Raw genomic sequence first — 9,868 nt, forward strand, 5'->3', positions numbered from 1 at the left:
CCTAATGAAACCCATAGGATTGTTTTATGGCATTATAAAAATTTTAAAAGGGCAGAAATATCAGTGGATCATCTGGACCATCCCTCTGCACCAAGACAAGATCCCCTGGGTCCCTGAGACTCCCATGGCCCATCCCAGCAGCCTGTCCTGACGTCTCATTGGCCTTGCTGTCAGGGAAGACACGCCTTTGGTTTGTACCGAATCCCTTTGTGACGCAATGAGCCCATTTGCTCCAGCCCTACCCGAGAGAAACAGACAGCAAGTCTTCCCCCTTTATCACCATCTTTAATGTACTTGAAGGTTGTCATAGTCTCTTCCTCCTCAGCACCTTCTCCTCTTTAAGCTTAGCAACTCCAGGTCATTGATCTGTTCCTCATAAATTGTATTTTCCAGGTCTTTCGTAATTTTCAGCACTCAGCTCTGAAGGCTCTTCAAGCCTCTCTGTTGCTCCTGAAGCAAAACATCCAAATGGGGGCATGGCACCCACCTGGCTGTGCTTCATCCCATCCCTGGTTGCATCATGCTACCATTGCACATCTCTCCTTCCAGTCCACCATGGTCATCCTGAATGCCATCCCACCTCCCTGCTCCTCTTTGCTTTGGGTCATCTGAGACTGGACCTGGGTAATACCAGTTCTGCTATCCAGGACAGGAATGACAATTTAGCAGCGGCCAGCTGCAAGGCTGACCATCCATGAGCCCAACCCATTGCTAGTTCAAACTGGCACTGGATCCACTACTCCTCTCCTGTTGTCACTGGGGGTTTGCAGAATCTCTTCATCCAATCCACATTGCCCAGCCTTGTTCAAGAAAACTTCCTGAGAAGCACTACCTTCCTGAAGTGAGAGAAAACTGGAGGCAGGTGTACATCCAGCGCTTCTCTCCACGTGGCAGGACTTCACCTGTCATGGAAAATAACAGGAGTGATTTAACATAGTTTGTTCTTGACAAATCCCTATTGGTAGCTCCCTGCCCCGGGTGTCTACAAATAGTTGTGTGATTATTTGTTCCAGCACTTTCCTGGGGTGAAAACCAGGTTGCCTTGTCTAAAACTCACCAGTGCCTCTTTTCCCAGTGTAAAGGTCCTCTACAAGCCCTCAGTGAAAGGTGCTAATGGCTCTGAGCCCACTTCAGGCCCTTTGCTAACCATCCCAGACAGCTGGGGAATAACCTCTCACACCATGTCAGTGAGAGCAATAAAACACTGCCGATACTTCCCTGCTTCCCACTAAAGATTACAGGAGATAACTCAGGGAAATTACCTGTTCTGGTTTAGTCTGATTGAACTGGTGGCTCATTTATCCCCACTTGAGACAGGGACCTGTTCCTTCAAGAGGAGGCAGCAATCAGCTGGGCTTTGTGCTCACCTGTGCACACCCATCTGTCCCGTGACCAGTTACACAGTTTACGTCAGCATCCCTGTGAATGACCAGGTTCAATGAAGGAAAGATGAAGGAATGCGGGAAAGGCAGACATGACACAATTGTAAAGGATAGCCAGTCACAGCCTGTGTCAGCAGCATTTCCTTCCCAACCCCCTGCTTGGAGGTGCTCCACAAATGAGCTCGGACTCTCCCCACCAGGCTGGGAAGTAGGACTGGGTAGATCAGCTCTTTATAAAGGGGGAATGGGATGTATACATTTCCACACAACAAACAGAAGTAATTCTGGCATTATTTGTTCAAAGAACCTTACGGCCAAAACTTCAAATCTTCAAAAGTTATCTGCTTTGCAAATTACACAAATGCTGGGCACTGCTTCCCAGAAGAGCCAGGAAGGATGTGTTGGTACCTGGCCGGAGGAGTGAGTGAAGAAGCTCTATGCAAAACTGCTGGTGTCCCAATCAGTGCAACATACGGAAAATCAAGCTGAGAAATCCAGAGTGCACTGGCAGTGTGGGTGTACTCACAGCTCACATCAGCTTACAGCACAGAAGTGAAGGTGTGAAGATACCTCAACTGTTTTAATGGGTAAATCATCTAATATGTACTAAAAAACAATTTCATGGCTGTTCAACACTCTAGTGGGGTTCTGGGGAAGACAGTTTGCAATAACATGTAAAGCAGGTCTTTGCCTGTGGTGTCAGCAGGAAGTTTTTATATTTCATGAACTTACTATTGTCTAAAAGCATTTTGAAAAGAGTTTACCAGCTAATCAGCAAAGTAACATAATTATGCCAGATGACAAAGCGTTTCGCGTGTTTGAGTTTCTCCCCTGGCAGAGCTCTAAACAACGTGTAGCCTCATAACTTTTTTAATTCCAGTCAGATCCCACATCCTCTCCCCACTGGCCTCCAGCTGACTCATCCTTTTCAGAATATTTCTTTTCTTTACTGTGTCTGTAGGCTGCACATCCTGGAGCTGGAGCCAGATCAAGCTGGTACTAGCCAGTGTGGTGAACCAGCATTTCTCCATGGTGGTCTCATCAGCTTCTACTGAATTTCAGCTTTTACTGAAAAGGAAAGGGAAGAAACAATCAAGCGCTCTGGGGCTGAGGAGCAGACTTTGGGCCTGTTGCCCTGTGGAGGACTGCTCCATGAACACTGTAGGGAAAGAGATGCAATGGGAAAGTGTGACTGAACCACAGAGGGGACCTGGCTGAACCACAGAGGGGACCTGGCTGAACCACAGAGGGGACCTGCAGGTCCCAATGGCAGCATCACCTGTAGGAGCTGCGAGTGTCTCCCTGTCCCCAGCTGCACACCCATTGGCACAGGGACATTGGAGAGGAGATGACCCGCACAAGTTTACAAATGAGGCTGCTGCAAGGGTGAAGCAACCTGGAGCAAACCCCACCCTGGTGTCCCTTCCCTGAGGTCCCACAACAGTGGAACCCCTCAGGAATATCGGTGTCCATCTCCTGAGGCTGCAGTCCCTGTGCCTACCCTGCCCAGCACAGCTGCCATGTGCCAAGTGGCCCTTTCTCTGCGTGAGAACCAAAGGGAAAACGATGCTCATCAGCCAGAAAAGCACCATGTAAGTAGAAATGGAAGATTTCCAGTTCCTAAAGAGCTACCAGTGAGCGTTTCCAAAGTGGCGTTAAAGAACACTTTGAAGTACAGCCCGTGATTTAAAAAAAAATGCATTTGGGGGATAAATCCATATCTTGTTCCAAAGAAACAAGCTAAGCTGCATTTTACTAAATATAGACATATAAGGCACAGCAAAATTCATCAAAACTCTCAATCATATCTCCCAAAGAGATGTGTTGTGACAGGAGACCAGCAACACCATGAAAATAAGGGCTCAGTATTCCAGTACTTACACGCACGAGTTACCTCCGTAGTGTAAGCAAAGCCACTGGATCAAACACTTGCAGGATTACACCCCTCACAGCTCCCACCAGGTCACTTGGCAGGATCTTTCCCACCAGAGGGTGGCTCACGCTCCGACCAGGCTCCCAGCACTTCCTCTGTGCTGGTGGTGAGTCTCCAGAGCTCAGCTTTTCCGTCATCAGGGATCAAGCAGAAAAGTAACACCGAAAAAAAAAGCTTTGTTGATTGGGTTATACGAAATGATCCCCTTTGCAGCACAGTTTACACTAAGCCTCCAAATCTGACATCTCTTTGAAAGCACTCTTAATATATCCAATTATAGATTTTCAGCAACTTTGTGGAATGTCGGCTTTCCCGGAGACTGACCCCGGAAAACACCATTGAAATCAGGAGGGATTTTGCTATTGAGCTCAGTGGGGGAGGATCAGGTCCTACATAATTTTATTGTCAGCAATGATGACCTCTCTTCACAAATGAAGAATACCCATCCTGAACCATGGCCTTCGGAACGTAAACCATTTATTTTTATAGCTGGATCCTTCCCCAAGTGGGATATTTTGTGCATGGTTAACTTATCCCAGGGCTTTATATGCTTGCCAAGTGGCTTTAATAGCAGGATGTTGTTTAAAAAGATTGGGAAGGATTGTGGGCAGTAATAGAGATAATTGCCAAGGAGAGATAAATGAATCTTCAATCTCAAATCAACTTGGCTTTATCACTGGGTCAGGAGGGAAGATCCAGAAAAATCCCCTGTCTAAGACTAAATGTGTAACGATAGTTTGGGATTTAGGGAAGTTGGCAGCTGTTGAGATTTTTTGACAAAAACATCTTTGGAGGCTTAATACAGGTTTGCAATTCCATATAAAGGCATGAAATCCCCTTTTCATTCCAGGGATTCGGCATCGTGAAATAAAAAAGCTGGAGGTGAATTTCTGGGAGAGGAGCAGACAGCAAGTGACAACCTGAACTAAGAGTTTGGCATGTGGCACCAGGGTAGGGAAACAGCATCCGAAGGGGCTGAGCACAGATCCAAGCAGGTCAGGAGTGCTTTGTAGGACACAGGTCACCTGCAAGGGACACAGGTGTCCCCAAGACGCCCCTCAGTGCCTCTCGACCACCCTACAACCACCCCTCAGCTGCCATTTAGTCCCTGGAACAGCTGGGAGAGGATGATGCATGCCAGACCCAGAGCTTCCCTCTCTGCTTTGGAAATAGCAGAGAAAGCATATCCAGGACATATTTAAGTGTATTTATTTATTTATTCATTCCCCAGGGAGGGGAGGAAGTTCGAAGCCAACCATTTTAATGAGGAATTATCTTACCTTACCATGCAGAATAAGGTACTGCATGACACAGCAACTTTTCAGGTCAACCTTTTTAAAAATGAGTTGCCAAATAAAGAGTGTTGAACAAGAAAAAACAAGGACTGATTTCAGACAGGTCTCTCCAGCTAGGATTTGGGGAGTTTGAGTGTAGTGCCAGCTTTTCTCCCTCTGTGACATCCTCTCTTTCCTTGCCTGCTGCCAGACAGTGCCCCAGGCTGCAGGACCCTTGCTGCTCCCTGAGGTCCAGGCTACCCGAGGTGACTTCTGCAAACACTCACGGGGCTTTTAAAAGAATGGGAAAAAGCATTTTAGAGAGAGATGACTTATTTTTCAGCAAAGCCTTACCCAACCTGGAAGCAGGGGGGACTTCTGGGATGTAATCAGTCAATGTGGAGCACTCATGGGGCTTTCATGAGAGTAGAAAAGGCCTTTTAGTGAATTATAACTTATTTTTCAGCAAAGGCCTTTTCCAGCTCAGGGTAGGGCTTTTCCCAGTTATCCTCTCACCCGTCTACTTTTCTCCTTTCCAAAGCCTATATTCCCAGCTGCGGGAAATAACAGGGAGGAAACCCAGAAGGATTGTACAAGAAGCCTGACGAGATGATTTCTCTCATTATGATCTGAATAGGAAACAGTGACATGACTTTTTCAAAAGCAATATTGAAAAAGGCAGAGCAATGTGACACAAGCAATGGGACATTTTTGGATTAAAGAATCACTATTTCAAACCACCCAGCTACTTCTCATGTTTGCAATTGCCCCTAAGAGTTGGATAAAAGCTATGGAAGAGGTGGATGATTTGTTATGACATTTTCCTGTGTAAGTAAGGGTCAGGAGGAGTGTTGTTCTTGTGAAATTAACAACAACAAAAAAAAAGATCAAAAACATGCTATGAAATACAACTGGGGCAAAACTGTCCCAAACCACAAAACCCAAAATCCCCTGCCAGTGAGCGCAGCTGTGTTACCCCGAAGGAGAGCCTTCTTGCTGGTGTGGGAATTGCAGCCCGTTCCCGGCTCAGGGATTTGCATTTCCAGGCCCTTAGCCCTTCTCTGGGGAAGGGGTGCAGCCTCCCCAGCCGGCGGGCCCTCAGCTAAACCCGCCGCTGCCTCAGGCTCCTGTTCACAGCCCGCTTGCCTTAACACGGACATGCTCACACTTGGCGGCATTACTCAGAGCTTTGGGTCTCATGATCATATTTATATGGCTGACACCCAGGCCTACTTGCCTATTCCTGCGGATTCCCGTGAAGTGCTGTCATGGCTTATTACCTGTCTATCTGCCTTCAAGCCTGGGTGACTTTTAATTTTTTGAAGCTTAATGCTGGGAAAACAGAATCGTTTCAGAATGGCTCGGTTCACCTCCTGGATGTAGAGATTTATGGTATGTAATACTGTAGCACACACAGCCTAGGAGCTGGTTTCACTGCAAATCTCTTAAAAATGGGGGCTTATTTTATCTGAAATAAACCTTTTCAGGAGTGTATCAGCAAGAGGGGAGAAGGGAAAATACCTCCACTGGAAACTTCCGCGGCCTCTGCTCCATGTTGCTTTCCAGGCTGAGGAGTCCTTGTTCATGCCTCAGTCTAATCCAGAGCTGTGTATTGGAGCTCAGTGATAATTGGAAACTCTTCTCACTCCAGCATTTTCAGCTGTTGTAAAAGTCTGCAGCTAATGTCATAACAAGAATTAAACTGTCTCATCATATTACACCCATCTTAGCTGACTTCGCTGGCTATTAAGGTGACAGCACATTGATTTAAAATTTGTGTTAATTGTTTACCCCTTCTTGCAGAGGATTTCTTGGGGGTTTTGTAGCAACCTGCAGGCTTTCTGTAGCTGTGGATTATCTTTGTGTTCAGCATTATATGGACTTATAAAAATATCCTTTGTCTGGATCACACCACTTAATACCTCAGCCCATGGATTTCTTTGACATGTACATTCCCTGCATGGGTCACTTTTGAAAATAAGATAGTGGAGAGAGCATGGCTGGCCTTGATCTTACGAGACTTTAAGAGGATTTTTTTCTCCTTCTCTGATATTTATTTATATTTGCTGCTTTCTATTTTTCTGACTACTAATAACAGGGGTGGTTTTTCAGATAAAGGTATCATTCTGCCCACCAAACATTTCACCTTATGGGTTTAACAAAGAAAGCACTACCCACGAAAACAGACCTTACAGCCCATCATCCTCAGGTTTCCACTTTTTGGTTGAATAAATCAATGCCCATGTAAGCCCATGGTAACAAACTTTTTACCTGGAGCTGGGAATGAAAATTGCTTTGTGCCATATGCTGTCTCTCTGGCACAAAATGAGCATCACTTCAGCTGGAATTTGGCATGGTCTGTGATTGCAAGACTGGAAAATGGGAGACATTCTCTTTCTTTTTCATGATCTAGTTCCTCAAATCTATAATCAGTGTATTTCTCCATAGATATTTGAAAAAAATCGTCCTTTATTTTCTCCAAGACTATGAGTTTTTTTCACCCTTTTAACTGCGGGCTGAAACATTTTTCACTTTCTGCTCCATTTTGTTGTGTTTTCTCTCACTGTACTGGAACAGTTACTGAATGGAAAATGGGAAGATGTAAACTTGCCTTAACAACAACAAAAAATTCTTATTTAAGGGAAAAAGGCAAGTAATCAAGTAAATAATAAATATTTATTTCTGCGACCAAAATCCCATTGACATCACCAACTGGTTTTTGTCCCACGTCAGGCACTTTGGAGCAGACGTGGGGCTCATTCTTGGAACGTGACTAGCTAATGGACATCTTCCTAAGGAGACCCACTCTGCCTTCCCCTGGCAAGAAGCGCTAATCTCATAACCAGCCCTTCCCTCTCCCCATCTCCCCCTAGGTGTTTTTTTTTGCTTTTTAGTCACAAAAAAATGAACTTGTGCATGAGCTGCAACCAGAACTTACAATTCTCCGGCGGCCGGTACATTTTGCACAGTTTATAGTCTGTTAACAGGATTGTGAGCTGCAAAACTATTCCTGGCTATTTGAGTTCCCAGCGTTTATTCCTGGGGAAAACCAAAGCCTCCCAGCTGTCATTAGAGAGCACTTCATTAGCAAACAGCATTCAGTATTTATACTTTGGGCAGCAAGTGCCGCTCGCTGGGATGAATAAGGCATGGCTCCCAGCCCCTCGCTGGCTGCTCCGCAGGCCGGTGGCCCGGCCGGCTGCGGCAGCCCCGCACGGCAGCGCCGGCATCGCGGGGGACGCGCTCCAGCAGCTCCCGCAAGGAGCGCGGCTGCGGGACGGCAGCGGGGCCGCCGGGCGCTCTCCCTGCCGTCCGAGCAGCCCCGCTGAGGGGGTGTCTGCACCGAGCGTGAACTCTTCTGCCTCTGCTGGGCTTGGTGCACCCTCACCGCGCCTTAAAAGCCTTTTGTTTCGCCCCTGTTTTGATGAACTTCTTTCCCTTTGATGTTCATCTGGAGTTTAACAGCGATAAAAGGCGCACAATGGTGAGATTGTGGAAGGGGGAAGGAAAGGTGCTGGGAGAGCACAATGCTGCGCATTATCCTCTGGCTCCTCTGTGCCGCTCGCTTGGCAGGCGACAGCGGGACTGAGCCAGGGTGACAGGCTGGGCGTCCCGGGCTCACGCTGCCTCCCGCCGCAGTGACACCGTCCTGGGCTCAGGGCAGAGGATCAGGCACAGCCAGGCCCCAGGAAGGGCTCACTGCTGCCAGCACCCAGCCCGTGGCGCCCACTGTGACACTGCAGGCTCAGTCCCGGTTTGGGGCACCCTGCCCGAAGGTCTCCCCCAACCTCAGGAAGCAATGGCCAGCCTCAGGTTATGGCACCACCTGAGCAGGATGCATCCCAGCTCCCTCACTGCACATCAACATCCCACATCAGCATCCCATGTCAGCAATTCCCACACCTCCTCAACCTCTATAGCACAGGAAGCTGAAAGTTTGAGGAAACCCCGTGTGAAGCACCAGGATGCTCCCGGAACCAGGTGGCACTCTGGCACAATGCCAGCCTCTACCCAAGCTGCCAGCGCCCCTGACAGGCTTTCAATAGGCAGGTGATACTTGCTGTTGTTTGGAGTCTGGCTCCCAGGGTCAGGCTCTTCTGTGGGCACCTCGGTTTTCCTTCAGATACACATTTCCAGTCCATCTGACTGGAAAGGAAATCCCCAAAATGTGCTATTTTTATTGTCTTTCCACAATTTAATGAAAGGCACTGATGAACCATTTCAGAAGGCAAGATGGGGCAGCAGGGCCAGCAGCCACCATGGCCAATTCTGACAGCATCGTGTCCCCAGGCCCAGTGTTCATTTCTCCCTGCCCTTTTCTCCCTGTCCAGACCCTCTCAGGTTTGAGTCAGTGGCTCCATGGCCTAAATCTCTTTACAAATTATTTGTGCTTATTAATTCCTGGCACCACCCTCGTGTTCCCCATCAGTGATGCCTCCAAGCAGCCACGGCTGGTGCCACCTGCCCACATGCCACCTTGCAGAAGTGCCCTGCAGCACCCAGGAACTCCCACGGAAAGGGCAGTGCCCAGACTGCACCCCTGTGCCCGTGGGGGCTGGCAGACCGAGGTGACCTGGGGACCTCACTCCAGTCACCTCTGTGACTCTGGTATCGCTCTGTCCCCCTCCCAGCCCCAGCCCTAGCCCTGCCCCTGGGCAGTTGCTGCTCTCACCCACGTCATGGCACATGCCATCCCTGCTCACATCCTGACGCATGCCAGCCCGGGGCATATCTCAGAACGTGCCCACCCTGGCCACACCCTGTCCGTTCGAGGCTGGGGCGTGACTTCTGCCCCCTACCAGGCTGGGCACAGCCTCAGAGCCGCCTTGCATCCCAGACCCCGCCTCGGTTACCGCAACCCAAAGGCCTGGCAGCAGGGACAGGGTATTTTCGGGATATTTTTGTGCAGCATCCACATAGAAAGTAATTTTCTGTGAAGCTCCTCATAGCATTTGGTAGCCTGAATCAGACCCGAGCCCCAAGCACCTTTTCCCGGGATGGCTGGGGTGGCTCCTGCTGTTCAAGAGCAGATCTGCAGCTCAGGATGAGACTTCAAGGACATGTGTCTGTCCTGTCCGAGCCGTCTCACTGTCTGCAGACAACCCCCTGTGCAAAATAAGGACAGAGTCCTAAGGAACTCATATATAATCTCGTTTCTCCTTAGATGGCCTCTGCCACCAGCAGCTGTCTCTGAGTAGGTGTTTGCAAAAGCAAATTGTACTTAGACCTTCTGCAAATATCATTTCTCACCTGAGAACAGGTTTGAGGGCTTTTCAATA

General features: G+C 48.4%; 1 long non-coding RNA gene across 1 annotated transcript; it reads right to left on the minus strand.

Moving 5' to 3' along the window:
- Window positions 1–265: 265 nt before the first annotated feature.
- On the minus strand, window positions 266–7,751 carry LOC121668178. The gene is made up of 2 exons (XR_006017291.1): window positions 3,264–7,751; window positions 266–902 (listed from the first exon to the last, which is right to left on the minus strand). It is a non-coding gene; the product is annotated as an uncharacterized LOC121668178 (long non-coding RNA).
- Window positions 7,752–9,868: the final 2,117 nt, after the last annotated feature.

This window comes from Corvus kubaryi, unplaced genomic scaffold (genome assembly GCF_017639235.1).
Source record: "Corvus kubaryi isolate FWS band 111438036 unplaced genomic scaffold, C.kubaryi_AGA036_p1.0 37384, whole genome shotgun sequence".
Taxonomy (NCBI): domain Eukaryota; kingdom Metazoa; phylum Chordata; class Aves; order Passeriformes; family Corvidae; genus Corvus; species Corvus kubaryi.